Source organism: Solenopsis invicta, chromosome 10 (assembly GCF_016802725.1).
Source record: "Solenopsis invicta isolate M01_SB chromosome 10, UNIL_Sinv_3.0, whole genome shotgun sequence".
Taxonomy (NCBI): Eukaryota; Metazoa; Arthropoda; class Insecta; order Hymenoptera; family Formicidae; genus Solenopsis; species Solenopsis invicta.
Genome location: NC_052673.1, coordinates 7,680,107 through 7,694,375, shown reverse-complemented (window position 1 = coordinate 7,694,375; position 14,269 = coordinate 7,680,107). Strand labels below are relative to the sequence as shown.

Sequence of the window (14,269 nt, the reverse complement as noted above, 5' to 3'; positions counted from 1 at the left end):
TTCGCTGCCCTTTCCTGCTTTCCTGACTAGTTTCCCCACGATACGCCGGTTCCTCCCTCCCAGGGACGTCTATAATTCCGTCCCCATTTCCCCGGCTCTCCCTACAAATTATAATTAAAATAAATATTTTAATTATCTCAATTTAAGCTTTTTTTATATCATTTGATAATGTGTTTATACATGTGTAAACTATTATGAAAATAATAACAAGGAGACGACACAACTGCAGTTGCTATATGTTGGACACTCTTCTTTTTGGGCAATTATCTCGAGCATTAGGAAAATTTCACGAAGAACTAGAAATGGTTTTGGGAGAATTGGAGACACCAGCCAGTGTAAGCAACTGCCTCAATTAAAGTATCTCAATAGAATAATAAAGGAGACACTTCTAATATTTTCGAGTGGAAATTTAATGTCAAGGCAAGGTTTTTTTTCTTTTATCACACATATTTTCTGTGAACAAAAATGTTATTCCTAAATAACTTATTATTATTTTAATAATCACAATCTATCATTGTAGTTATTTATTTTTCTTGTTAGGTTAGAATAAATTGTAACTTTTAATTTTAACCATTTTCGTTTAGTAAGTTATATTTCTTAGTCCCTTACCGGATTCCTCTAATTTGTTAATTGTTTATTGTTAGTGATCAAAATCAATATCCCAAGAAAATTGCGACCCCATTATCATCGCCCGAATTGCTTCTGGGAGAACATCAAGAGACAAACCGCTCTTTTCGTGTTTCTCTAGGAAATTCTAAGGACAGGGGGACACGAGAATTTGTGTCAGGAACCGATTCCTAGATGGGCACCGTTTTTAGAAATATCCCCGCAGTAACTTTTATCTTCCCCTCTTATCATCGAAGAACGCGACCCACCTTCTCCTCCGCCACCTTCCCTCGCTCCCTCTGTCCTCTCTTTCCTTACGTACAGGATCGTTCCTGTCACCCCTCCGTCCTCTCTTCCTAGTCCCTCGGACTCTCCTGTCCCCGCGGATTTTTCTGATCTTCCTTCCCTCTTGAATTCTACGTCCAAATATCACGCGTGAGCAAAACCTCAGGTTGAAAAGAGTCTTGAACGCCTGTGTGTGGTTCATCTATCAGGCAAGGAGAGACCACACATTACTCTCTACTTTGAGAGACTCGGATCACTTAAGACACATTTTAGACGTAAATACTTAGTGGGCAGCCTTCCCTTCTGTATACTTCGTACGAAAAAATCAGTTGCATCTATAAACGTTATGTTCAAAAATTCAATAGTGTAAATATTTTTGAGGAATAATACAGAGTTTTAAGATATAGACTAGATACTTTTTTAAGGATCTAAAAAAGCTATCTAAAAAGCTTTTTCGAAATATGCGTAATTTTCTTTCAAATACATATATTTACTTGAGGAGCAATAGTTTTCTTTTTTTTTTGTTCCTTTCTTTATGTTACTAACATAAACTTTTGCTGCCCTTGTGTATCACGCATACAATTTATATATACAATACATGTTAGTAGATTAGTACCACTATGGGGGACTGCCTTGACGTTACTGGTGCTGTGCTCCCACTTCTCTTATCACGGCGCACAGCGTCACACGCGTCTCCCCATAGTAATACTACTCGTCGGTTTCTCCTCACCACTACCACCACAGATAGCTGCCCACAGCAGCACGATCAATGTTATTATTTTACTTTAATCTTTTTAATGCTAGAGCTTTAATAAATTTACGATTACACATAGAGAATACTTACTACCACTACTAATACTACTTCTACTACTCTTCTATCGACCAATTTTGTTTTTTAAAATTTCTTAAGATTTATAACTGTTTTTAAGCTAATTTATATCAAAATGTCAATTTTAACGCTTCTGACAGACAAACTTGGGATTAATATGGTGTTATTTTTATTGATGGTGTAAAAATAAAGGAGTCTAACATTGTCGACCTTATAAACAACGTTATGCGCTCCACAAAAATAGCAAAACCGATCAGCAGAAATTGTTTCGTCACACTCATGCACAGTGTAAAAGTCCCATGTGAATTTATAGGGAATCAAAATTTATGGTTAAATGAACCGGTCGATAACAATACGCTTTAAGTCTAACAACACATCGGGCATACACTGCAGGACTGTCGCGTGTGCGGTCTGATTCAAGTGAGCTTCCTACGGATAATACCGATATCTACAGTAAGTGTTATGGTAGCGCAGATAGGTGGAAAGTTCATCACATAGGAAAAAAGAGAACACCGTGATAGAACATGAAGAAGCTAGAAAAAATTTATTATGTACCAATGCATGCTGCTTTTTTTCTGGAGCACCAAAATTATTGCGTGAAACAAAAAAATCAATACCCAAAGACAAAACAATTGCTTGGCTGGAAAGTCAAAATGCAAATACATTGCATAGGCCTTTACGCTGCCAATATCTTAGACGTTTTTACAATCTGTATAATATCGATGATGTATGGGAGGCAGATATCGTAGATCTACGTGCAATTAAAAATTATAATGATAATTACGCATATTTACTTGTTGTTATTGACGTTTTAAGCAAATTTGCTTGGGTTGAAAAACTACATGATAAAACCAGTACTAGTGTTGCCAAGGGTTTAACACATATACTCGCCCGCAGTAATGGTAGACGACCTATTGTTGTACAAACAGATCGTGGTAAAGAATTTGTGGGGTCTGCCACACAGCTTTTTTTAAAAAATGCAAAAAGTAGTTTTTGAGTGGCTCGTAATTCAGATGTAAAAGCTGCAGTTGTTGAAATTCAACAGGACATTAAAGAAGCGTATATGGAGGTATTTTATTTATGCAAGAAATAAGCGGTATATCGATGTACTAAATAACATTGTTAATGCCTAATTGCTTGTATTATAGGTATTAAAATGGTCCCGCAAGATGTAACATTGAACAATGCGAGATTTGCTCAATCAAATCTCACATGTAGATATGACAGTAAACGTACCCGTGCTCCTAAATCGGTGATCTGGTACGAATCAGTAGTGGTAAAGCAGCGTTCGCGAAAGGTTATGAAAATGGTTGGAGCAAAGAAATATTTCTTATAATACGCATTTCTACACATCCGCAACCACCTGTATATTTTTTACGAGATCTTCAAGGTGAAGATATCGACGGCATTTTTTATAAAGAAGAATTGAGCAGGATCTGACGAGATTATGCAAAGACCGATCTTATGATCGAAAGAATAATTCGTAGTAAGGGCGCTGTCGTGCAAGACGCAACCTCGTTAGCTGGCGCAGTTTTTCGGAAAGTTTTAATAAGTGGATAAACCCTAGCGATTTAAAAAATTATAATAAAGGATAATTTTTATGTGGTTTTACCTATAGCAACAACAATTCTTCATATTTTCCAGATAACACAACAACTTATTTTATTACACGCCTACCACAATCATTATGTTAAGGGAAGTGAGGTGTCTTCTTAACTGATATTTAAATACCTATGACGTTTCTTCATTTTTCGCAAGATGAAAAGACTTTGGTGAAAATAAAAAATTTTATCAATGAACTTCCTGAAGAAGAAGAAGCGATAAAGACGGACTTAGAACACCATATAGTACCACAAGGACTGTATCAGACAATTGACGATCTTATCGAAACAGTAAACAAAACATTGCTGAGGAAACATTTAATTTTTACATTAAATAGGTTCGATTATGTCACAGTACGACGTTCATGTACAGATTGTATATATGACTATAAAACACGGTTTCTGCCTATCGCCGACTCTGGCTCAAATATTCGGTTATGAAACTCAATGTCATATATTGGCTGTTGAAATGTCTTGGCTAGCATCTAGATCAGCTAGTATAATCAGAGCATTACCTACAACGCTATTTGTACATACCGATATATGCAAATTGTACATTACAGGTAATGTGTAAACACCTCTGCTTCGCACAGTACTTCTAGATATAGAATCGTATGTTTATGGCTCGGTTAAGTATAAAAGTTTTGCAACGGCTAAATATATACCGCTAATATATACACACTGCTTTGAAAACAATCGAGATTAATATAAAAGACGAGTTTGAACAACCTATACTATTCGAATATGGTACATTGACTGTAACATTACATTTTAAGAGATTAGACTAAAAATGACATATTACAATGCGTATTTTGATATTTAACACGGTAGCGGTAAACAAAGCGGCATCAAACGCGTCTATGTAGGCACCCCAAATCAACGCGGTCATAGAATCGGTAGTTTTCTTGGCGGTCTCTTTCGACGTGTTTTACCTTTTATCAAAATGAGCAAGGGCCATCGGTAAAGAAGTTGTTTGCTCTGGTATGAATGTAGTTCGTGATGTAATTCAAAGAGATATACCGTTTAAAGAAGCTTTTAATAACCGTATGAAAGATTCAGCTGAGAATCTAAAACGGAAAGCCGAAGAAAAAAATTAATATTTTCATGGAGGGTTTGGGCTATAAAACACCAAGAAAGTCAAATATACAGCATTTAATTAACATTTGCGACAACAATCATATTGTAAGGCGTCGAAAGAAAAAAAAAGAATTACAGTAACAAAACACCGAAAACTAAAACAAACACGTTGAAAAAGAAGAAGAAGAAGATAAAAAAGGAAAAGACCTCTATTCACAATAAACAAACTGTAGTTGACATTTTTCAATAACATATTTGATGTAAAGTAAATGACGATATAGCCTTTTTACACGCTTATTTGTGCGAGTGTCTCAAATCAGAATTGGAATTATTCATCGTCCCACCTACGCAAGCAATTGAAAACTTGCAATGGTTATATTATAAGCCAATATCGTCGCTAACCGATGATTTGCCTATAGAATTTGTTATACTAGGCTAGGGAGAAAAATACATCGACTTACTACTTACTATGTTATGTATCAGTGTTCAAATAAGACCGACCGTTTCCAAAGAAATTCCAAAAAATGAGAGACTGCAGATGCTGTTGATAAGTTGGTAGGACCCGTCAATAATTTTATGCATTTTTTATTTAATCAAGTATGTATTTTTTAATCAAAAACTTGTATCACCCCAAATAATGCGTACGCTTACAGAGCTTATAATAGAAACATTGCTTAATTATGGCTGTGCTGCAAAAAACTCTCATTTAACAAGTGTGCTGTGGTATAGCGATACAAGTGGTGAAATGGTACAACCATTCATCTTAAATGCCGGTTTTCTAAAACGGTGTTCATTAACACCTAATGGTAAGAAAATTAACCTTATGGGTCATTTACATTGCGATGTTTTCAATCAAGAAAGGTTTCTGATAAACGGCGTAGAATAGTACGATCAAGAGACGCTTTCTGACTTATGGATCAAACCGAACGAGATTTCAAAGTTCATATACTCGATGCTACGCTACTTGTCAGACGTTCAAAGATTTCACCAGGTATATTATTAGTCTACGCTAAAGCTCTTTCAAAAACTACGGCAAAGTACCCTCTTACACGTGTTGAAGTAAAATCTATATCTATACATAACGGCATATACGGTGAAACGCTCGACAATGTGATACTCGGCCAGATACCAAAACGTTTAATAATCGGTTTTGTTGATAATAGAGCATTCAACGGAAATCGCATGCTTAATCCTTTTAATTTTCATCATTATAAAATTAATTATTTATCTTTATACGTTGACGGCATACAAATACCTAGTAAACCGCTACAACCAGATTTTACAAAAAAAGGCTTGTATATGGATGCCTATCACACACTCTTTTCTGGAACAGGCACACATTTTCTAAATGAAGGCAATTCTATTTCTCGTAAGAGTTATCCAAATGGATACTGTCTTTTTGCATTTGACTTCATATCGGACTTTTCGGCAAACAACAATACGCATTGGAATTTAATAAAACACGAAAACGTTAGAATTGATGTGAATTTTGAAGAAGCGTTAAAAACTACGGTAAATTGTATCATTTATGCCAAATATGATAATATTTTAGAAATCGATGCTTCTAGACAGGTAATTGTAGACTATGGGGAATAAACGAGAGCGAGAGACGAAATGACTGCACTATGAAGACGGGTACTACAGGAACAACCACGCCTCGAGTGGAAACAAAGAACTCATGTACCCGGCAGTCTGTCTCGGTTTTTGGTCGTGTATAGTACTACAGCTTATATTCAAAATAACAATTCTTTTACAAGCACTTTTATAAATATGGATATCGTTGTCAATATACAAGGTTTCAAAGACGCTGAAGAATCTTTCTTTCCAAAAGAAGTTGCAATTATCTCTATAAACACAACTCACTGTGCTCATAGGATCATTGCGCAACCGTGTTCTTTTACTGAACTACCAGATCGTTCAAAATCTCAAAATAATTGGCTTAGTAAAAATTTCCACGGTATTGAGTGGTATGAAGGAGGCACACCATATAAAAATTTACGGCGGCATTTAAGAACGATTGCACAGCTTACCAACCGTATATTTACGCTGATAAATCAGCATTTCTTCATCGTACCAGCAGAAACGTTATAAATCTAGAAGAAAAGAAAGAATGTCCGCCATTTCATCAATTACCTCGCTTAGAACAGACCTGCCTTATTCATAACATAAAAAAGTAAGACAAACAATCGTGAATATACATGTGCTTTAAATAATGCATTACTCCTTGGAAAATGGCTTAAAGAATACGGTCTTTTAGATTTTACATCGTTATTATCATTGACATCACCGTCATCACTTCCCGCACGGTCATTTTCTATGACTTGGTGTAATCGTGATAACCATCATAATATCAAAAAAAAAGAAGAAGATATCTCTCCAGTCATTTCTTGGTGGTTATGAATACCCACCAATTACGAGCAGCTCTACAAAACATACCGTGCGATACTATAGGCGTTCACGCCTCTGATGAGATACAAGCTATGTGGAGTAAACCTTCGGCTATTATTGCTAATACCGATGATCATACAAAACCCGGGACACACTGGGTCGCTATATACGTCGGAAGGGACGGCGTAAGACACTATTTCGACAGCTATGGGTTGCCACCCATCATCCCCCAACATTTCAAACAACTTAGAAGAAACTGCAAAATCGTACTCTACAACCCTTAACAATTTCAAAGCAATACGTGTGTGGACAATTCTGACATGTGTGGACAATTTTGTGTCATATTTACGCTTATGTGTACTGGGTTTGGCACGCATAAGCTTCGTGATATTTTTTTGAACAATTTATCACGAAATGATAAAATAATTCGCGACTATTATAATTTGTATGTAAAACGTCATCAGCATTATATTTCTAAAAAAAATCAATTTACGAGAGGCGATATTTCAAACGGGTCATTGCGTCCGCAAAGTTGTTATTCACAAAAATAATATATCTTATATTCTGCACAAATATGTAACCACCTAACAGTTATAAGAATTGATGTATATTTCAAATAATATTATATGTAAGCAATAAACGTTTATAATTAATGAAGTTACTTTTGTTATTACTGTATTTTTAAGAATATATAACTAATAAATATACAGGGTGTCCCGTAATGCTTTATAAATATTTCAGGGATTGAAAGAGGATGAAATTTTGAACTAAAAGTTTCTTTGCCCATTTTGACTCAGATCATTATTTACCGACTTATTAACGGTTAAAGTTGATCAATCAGATTGCGCTCAGCCGAAGCGCCCAGAAGCGTAGCGTGCCGTGGGGCTCCTCGCGCTTACTGTAAACATTCTCCCGATTAAAATGTTATTCTAATTCTTCATATAAATAAATAAATAAATAAATCAATAAATAGGTAGGTGAATAATTAAACAAATAGGTAAATGAGTAAAAATAAATTGCAATTGAAAATTTATCTAATTTTTGAATATTTTTGATTCTTTTTATTATTTATTTATTTATTCGTTTGTTTATTCAATTATTTAATCCATTTGTTCATTAAGTTACTTAATTTCCATGGCTAGCCTCGTAGCAATGGGGAAAATTTAACTACGAGATGTTTGTCATGGGTATAAAAGAAGATTATTGAAAAAAACCATTAACAAAATAAATTGTATAATAAATAGTTTGTTAAACATATTCTTCAAAAAAATGTTTTGACATGTATCACGCATGATTATTTTGTTTTATTGTTTTAGAAACCGATAAAACTATCCGTTTTTATTTAAAATTAGATTTATAAAAAACTGTTTAATTTATTTGAAGAGAAACTGTTTAACAAATTGCTTGTAAACAATTTATTTTGATTATTTTTTGTTAACATCTTAATATTGACGTGTAACATACAATTCTACCTTTTTTTTTACAATTTGATCACGTTATAAAGATACAATTAAAATTAAAATTTATGAATACGTAATTAATTAAATTCTCAATTGTCACTTTCATCTTTTCGTTACACAGTAAACAATTTTTTGTAAAATTTAACATACATATTTTATTATGTACCAAACAGTAGATTTGAAATGTAAATTCTAAGCTACATTAATAAAAGGCACGTGTCGACATTATTAATGTTAATTTTACTGAAGAAATGTGTTTCCACAATTTGTTTCCAAATTATGTCATTGCTATATTTATTTTGTGTTAATTTTTTACATAATATTTGTGTTACTTTTTAACATATGTATGTATCGTGAATTCAATTAACAAAAAAAAATTAGGTTAACTGTTTGGTACATAATAAAATATGTATGTTAAATCTTACAAAACATTGTTTACTATGTAACGAAAAGATGAAAGTGACAATTGAGAATTTAATTATAATTACGTATTCGTAAATTTTAATTGTACGTTTAATTTTAATTGTACGTTTATAACGTGATCGAATTGTAAAAAAAAAAGGTAGAATTGTATGTTACACGTCAATATTAAGATGCTAACAAAAAATAATCAAAATAAATTGTTTACCAGCAATTTGTTAAACAGTTTCTCTTCAAACAAATTAAATAGTTTTTTATAAATCTAATTTTAAATAAAAACGGATAGCTTTATCGGTTTCTATAACAATAAAACAAAATAATCATGCGTGATACATGTCAAAACATTTTTTTGAAGAATATGTTTAACAAACTATTTATTATACAATTTATTTTGTTAATGTTTTTTTCCAATAATCTTCTTTTATACCCATGACAAACATCTCGTAGTTAATTTTTCCCCATCGCTACGAGGTTAGCCATGGAAATTAAGTAACTTAATGAATAAATGGATTAAATAATTGAATTAAACAAACGAATAAATAAATCAATAATAAAAAGAATCAAAAATATTCAAAAATTAGATAAATTTTCAATTGCAATTTATTTTTACTCATTTACCTATTTATTTAATTATTCACCTACCTATTTATTGATTTATTGATTTATGTATTGATTTATTTATTTATTAATATGAAGAATTAGAATAACATTTTAATCGGGAGAATGTTTACAGTAAGCGCGAGGAGCCCTACGGCACGCTATGCTTCTGGGCGCTTCGGCTGAGCGCAATCTGATTGATCAACTTTAACCGTTAATAAGTCGGTAAATAATGATCTAAGCCAAAATAGGCAAAGGAACTTTTAGTTTAAAATTTCATCCTCTTTCAATCCCTGAAATATTTATGAAGCCTTACGGGACACACTGTGTATATATATATATATATACACATATATGTATGTATGTATACACACACGCGCCCGCGCGCGCATACGCACATACACATACACACACACACACACACACACACACACACACACACACACACACACACACACACACACACACACACACATATTAAATAGCGTGTTTAATTTAAAATCAATCTCCCATAAATTAGGTTAAAATTGAATCTCCTTTTTGCAGTAAATAAAAAATAATTTTTACATTTTTATATTTTTATTAAAAGAACTATAAGACATAGAAAATAAAAACTAATCAGTAGATGAGTAGTGCAATCTTCTTTTTGCAGTAAAAAATAATTTTTACATTTTTATTAAAACAGCTATAAGACATAAGAAATAAAAAACTAATAAGTAGATGAGTAATGCTGCTATGGGTAACTATCTGTAGTGGTGGTGGTGGGGAGAAACCATCGAGTAGTATCACTATGGGGAAACAACTGTGACGCTGTGCGCCGTAATAAGAAAAGTGGGGGCACGGCGTGACGTCACAGTTGTCTCCCCATAGTGGTACTAACCTACTCATGTGTTTAGTCATATACGCACCTATTTATAAAATATATGTATTATATTCCGGCTGAATAATAATGTTTTGTGTCTTCTTTTATTTATTTTCTTCTGTTCTCCTTCTTCCTTCTTCCTTTCAGCTCGAAATACCTTTAACAAAATTTTTTTAATTAATAATAATTAATAATTAAAAAAAAAATTCTTTCAATAAAGTTAGTCTTCCCATGTTAAATTCTTCGTCCAAGATGAGCGGGGGGAATACGAGAGTCGTTTAAGGGGGGAACCTAGTGTAAAATCGATTTTTTTCACGTTTTCTGTTTTTTGCTAAAATTGTTAGGAAATTATATCAAAAATATAAAAAAAACATTAGAAAGTTAAAAGAAACTTCTTTTTGTGTTAATTTCAAAGAAAGGTGAGTCGGCCTCAGCGACCAGAGCGCGTAGGTATATAACTCGGACTTTGGCTTGAGACGCGATCACGTGTTTCAATTTTTGCTGAGAGTGTTAGGAAATTATTTCAAAAATATAAAAAAAAAAACATTGAAAAGTTAAAAAAGACTTTCTTTTGTGTTAATTTTAAAGAAAAATGAGTTGGCCTCAGCGGCTGGAGTGCGTGGGTATACAACTTTAAACGTCTTTTTCTCAAAACATTAAATTTTGCGCGCCGGCGTATGTAACTCAAAAACTACTTGACCGATTATCTTCAAATTTTACATGCTCATTCTTCAACTATCTGGTCTCAGCATATACTTATTAAATTATTAATATTTTGCTTTAAACAATAATTATAAACAATTGTTTAAAGTGCTTCTTTTATTTATGTCGCCATTTTTGTAATTTTATGACTTTTTTTTTAATTATTTAGGTATATGCTGGGCGTTTTTACATAAACTAACAAAATTTTTTTGAAATTTTTGTTTTTCACATTAATTTTGTGACCTCGGCGTAGGCTGGCGCAAATTCAAGAAACCAACTTCGAGCAGCTGTTTTGCCGCCATTTTGAAATTTTTCAACAACAAAAAATTTTTTTAATTAGTTTAAATATTATCGTATACTTTGTTTACGTTCAATAACTTTTACCATATTTTTTTTAAATAAAAAAGAAACGGCTATTTATACTGGATTCCTCTTTTAATAAGTCTTCAGAAGAAGATAGAAAAACCAATTATTTTGGGTAGATTTTTTTATATTTTTTAACATAATCTTCTTTTAGCTCAATACACTTTTCCCAGCGTTTCTCCAACTTTTTTACGCCGTCCAAAAAATAGGATTTCAAAAGGCCTTCAAAATAGGCATCTGTTTGGACGATGACCTCCTCGTTCGACGTGAATCGTTTTCCGAGCCATCATTTTCCGTATTGATCAGATTTGACCCCCAGTGACTTTTTTTTGTTTCCAAATTTAAAAAAATGGCTCGGCGAAAAACGATTCAGCGTTCAGCTGCGCGATTGCTTACTGACAATGAGAACGTAAGTAGCAATTAAAGATCATTGGCTGGATCCAAAGGTAAGAACCAATCGTCTTTAATTGATATTTACGCTCTCAGTGAGCCGTCCCGCATCTGGATGCATTCATTAATCTAATACGCTAACACTGAGCTAATCGTACGCTTATGATAGCGTTAATAAAAGATTATATTTGAAATAAAGCTGATTTCAACAGAAAGGAACTTGCATCTTGAGTACCACATGAACGCTCTTGCTAGCCCTTTGATTATTTAGCATTAGATATTTTTAATATAAATTATAATAAATAATTAAAACCTGTTCCTGCCCATGGCTATACCAGTAAAGATAATAAAAAAAAAAAACAACAAATGGAAATAGTACCAGAGTATGAAAAAACATGATTGACGTAAAAAGCACGTTACAAAAATCAATTTTGCAATTAATTGTTATAAACAAATTATTAAAGATTGATTGTAGAAGAAAATTGATTGCGCTAATCGATTCTACGGAAAAAATTACTAAAGAAATATATATTATATGATTCTTTCTTAAATTATTTATATTTTATACAAAAGAAATAAACAATAAATAATTTAATATTTTCAATAAAATATTTGATTCAAGCAATCTTTACAAAATAGTATAATATTTTTAAATAAATTAAAAAATTAATTTTAAAAAATATTTATTTATATACCTTTCTTAATTTAATAAAATTAAATTTTTTATTTTTAAAAATTATATTATTCAAATTGAATAAATATTATTTTAATAACTATTTATAATAGCTATAATAGCTATTTATTATTTGTTTTGTAATTACTTCACGTTAAATAAAACCTGTCTTTAATTAGACTACGTATTTATTTAAAATAAGTTGTTACATATTACTATCTGATAAACAATCTCTTGATAATATTCTAATTTTATATAAATAATAATTTTCAAAATTAACTTTTATTTTAATTTAAGTTAATTTAATCTTAACGTAACTTTAACTAAGTTAATTTTTTATTCATATAACTTTTAACGTAACTAAATTTTATGTGCTATTAATTTTAATTTTATTTAGTTAAAAAAATTTATTAACTTACCTAATCTTGATTTTCCAAGAGCAATTGCTGCTCATAAGCAGCTTGGTCGTCCGCTTCAGAACGTAGTTTGAATATAAATAGGTCGATTCTTCAATTCGGGTTTCTCGTTCCCACAGTGGAAGATATGTTATCTCTTCCACCATGCTCGTTCCTGACCTCTCTCTCCTCCTTTTCATTATCCCGTCATATATCTTCGCGCTTGAGAAGATCTTATTCGAGCGCTCAATAAACAGCGACTTCTCTCTTTCTTTCTCTTTCTCCCGCGTCTCGTCGGCTCTCTGCTCCTATACCTTACATTTGTGTAGTACAATTCATCAGTCGATTATTTACAAAATTAGTCTGTTTAATAATTTTATTTTTCAGTCATTCATAGCAAAATAAATTATGAATGAAAACGATAGAAGTGGTAGTGATACATTTTTTTATTCACATGTTGATTCATCATTAATTTTTTACAATCATGCTAAGTTAAAATCATGCATTTTACCTCAAAAAATGTACATAATGTTTTATAAAACGCGTGATAACAGTACAAAATCATTTTTTTTCAAAGAAAAAACGCCAAATGTATGTGCGCATTCTTTCCTGTTTCAATTTTTTTCATTGTTTTTTTAATCTAGCTCCAAGTTTTTGCTTATTGAAAATTTAGTCTCTTTTGTGAAAAAATAATCCTGTACTGTAAATTAAATACGGCTATGTTTAGATAATTGTATTAATTAAATGTAATCAAAATCCTTATGATTATTGTATTGTATTATGTAAGATTAGTTTTTTGATTATAATTTTTTTCCAATTTCAAATTTTCAAGAATAATCTTTAGAAATTTAATTTTTTCAACGCAAGTTTTAATGTCCATTGAATGCACATTATACTTGTTTGAATAATATAATAATTACCTTTTTGTTTGATATAGAATTGTTTTTATAATGTAAAAAAAGCTAAATAAAAGATAGTGTTTATAAAAGTTATGTCATATTAAATTCAATTTTCTCTAAGAAGAACCCTCAAAAGAAAAATCCGCACTCGTGCAAACAGGCATCTACTTTTTTTTTACATGAGAAAATCCACTGTAACTGCGCGAACCGGTGAATACCCTTCTGAAACTATTACAGTTACGGGCACTCTTGACGGTGCACAGTACGACGGGGTATCTCCGCGTCGGATCGCGACAAGCACTAGGCGATGCGGTGTGAACGAAGCAAAGTCGGAAAACGGTTTTTTCTTTACGGTAGTCAACGAGCGATTGCCACGGCGCTCTTGGTGCTCCGACTGCGCGGCCCTTGACGGGCGCGCCGCGCCTCCCCCCCACCCCCAGACCAACGGGCGTCCCTTGACCAACGGACGCCTCCCAAACAGGCATCTACTTGACATGGATTGAATTTGAGACATACTGCACACTTTTAGTGGTCTACAAAAACCTTTCCTGCTTTAGCCTACGTTCCGTTTCACGCATGATGCGCACGATGTATCATTTTGTCCTTGTTTAACATTTGGAGAATTACAAGGATAAAATGATGTGCCATGCGTATTATGCGTGAAACGGAACGTAGCCGTAAGTTAAGACTCCATGTACGCAGTGAGCAACGGTGGCGCGATG

The 14,269-nt window shown here is 32.6% G+C and overlaps 1 long non-coding RNA gene across 1 annotated transcript; it reads right to left on the bottom strand.

The window, feature by feature from the left end:
* Window positions 1-256: 256 nt before the first annotated feature.
* Window positions 257-13,952, bottom strand: LOC113004133. The gene is made up of 4 exons (XR_003268874.2): window positions 13,569-13,952; window positions 12,673-12,962; window positions 10,172-10,282; window positions 257-1,093 (listed from the first exon to the last, which is right to left on the bottom strand). It is a non-coding gene; the product is annotated as an uncharacterized LOC113004133 (long non-coding RNA).
* Window positions 13,953-14,269: the final 317 nt, after the last annotated feature.